The sequence below is a fragment of the Elephantulus edwardii genome, unplaced genomic scaffold, assembly GCF_000299155.1.
Source record: "Elephantulus edwardii isolate Elephantulus edwardi_28Jun2011 unplaced genomic scaffold, EleEdw1.0 scaffold00223, whole genome shotgun sequence".
NCBI lineage: Eukaryota > Metazoa > Chordata > Mammalia > Macroscelidea > Macroscelididae > Elephantulus > Elephantulus edwardii.
The window spans coordinates 3,125,609-3,127,323 of NW_006399973.1; the positions used below are offsets into that span (position 1 = coordinate 3,125,609).

General features: G+C 49.4%; 1 pseudogene; it reads right to left on the reverse strand.

Annotated features, from left to right (window-relative positions):
* Positions 1-521: 521 nt before the first annotated feature.
* LOC102868323 lies at positions 522-1,502 on the reverse strand (annotated as a pseudogene).
* Positions 1,503-1,715: the final 213 nt, after the last annotated feature.

The following is a 1,715-nucleotide window of genomic DNA, read 5'->3' on the forward strand; positions in this document are numbered from 1 at the left end:
ACATTCAATACTCTTCTCCAGCACCACAGCTCAAAGACGTCAATTCTCCTTCTATCCTCCCTAGTCATTGCCCAACCCTCTGATGCATAACAAGTGATTGCAAAAACTATGGCCTGTATCAGGCGGACCTTAGTCTCCAGAGAAACACTGTTGCTCTTGAGTATTTTAGAGAGGTCCCTAACAGCAGACTTTCCCATCGCAATACGTTTTTTGATATCCTGGCTACTGGTGCTAAGAGTGTTGACTGTGGAGCCGAGCAAACTGAAGCTATAATCTCACACAAAATTTTCCAACGCAGTTTTTTTCAGGGGTACAACTTGACATCAATTACATTAATCAGCTGAGCAATCATTAATTTTTTTTTTACATAAGTAAAGGCTTTTCATGAGAAAGGTCAGTTGACTGAGAAGTGCTCTCTAATGTCCTCATTGCCTGAGACAACTGGAGCCTCCTCCAGGGAGTCCAGGACCGAAGGAAGGCACCACCAAACAGGCCCCTCAACAGGCTCAGGTATGGAGAGATCAGTCAGTGCATTTGGAGTTACAGAGCCGACCACCAGGAGGGTCCAGCTTCCATCAATAAACACCATCCGGGAAGTAGCCTTCATTCACCCGGGTCTGCATCTGAGCTCTGGTAAAGGGCCCGTTGAGTTCAGCATCCCGTGTTCTCCCACTTATATTCCCACATCACGGCCATTAGACCATCATCAGGTGACTCAGCTTCTCCCTTTTGGGCTGGGGTCAAATTCTCCAGCTTCTCTGCTGCCACTTCATCATCAAACATGTCCAAAGAGGGTGGGGGTGTGGAATCATGTGATCCTTGTGTCTGGCACCCCAGCCCCTTAAGCCGCATGGCCACCTGTTCTGAGTCTCCTGGTACACACTAAGGTTGACTTGAGCAATCATCTGGTCAGCCAACCCTGAAAGTCGGTCTAGGCACTGGGGAGAGCTGGGCCGTCAGTCCAAGCTCTTTTCTGTCCTCTTTGGCTTCTCCCAGAGCCCCCTAGATGCTTCAACACTCCAACAACTGTATCTCTCGGCAACAGCAGCTCCAGAAGGCCCTCCAGCAGGGCTTGGGCACTCATTGGTGCCTGGCTCCCCCGCTGTCATCCTCCTCTGAGTCTGAGGTCTGGAACTGATCAGGCTCCCTAATCTTTACACAATCAATGTTGTTCAGCCAGCCGTCTCGGATCTGAGCATCCCAGTTCAAGAAGCAATTGCTGTCAGCATCAACGTGGCCTTCTTGCACCTCTTCCTGCAGGTTGAAGGGTGTGATCCGCACTCAACAATCACTGGGGAGAGTGGCCGCTTCCTGACTCTCCACATCCTCTGAAGCCAGGATGTCATATTTGCTGGACCTTTCCTCATCGTCATCCTCTTCATCTCTGCGGCTCCCAGGACCTCCTGCTCCATCTACAGCATCCATCAGCTTCTTCTTTGGAACACTGTCTTCATCCTCATCAGCCTCATCTCCCACGCCCTGGTCATCTTCCTCTTTGGCATGATGGGATGGAGGAGGCTTCCCCGATGTGATGCGTGCTCTTACCTCGCAATCGTTAATCAATGCAATTTTCCATTACTATTAATGGAAACAAACATCACCCAACAGAGTGTGGAAACTATAGAACAATATCATTGATTTCACAGGCAAGCAAGATTCTACTGAAGACTATCCAAAAATGACTGGAGCAGCACATCAGCAGAGAACTGCCAGAA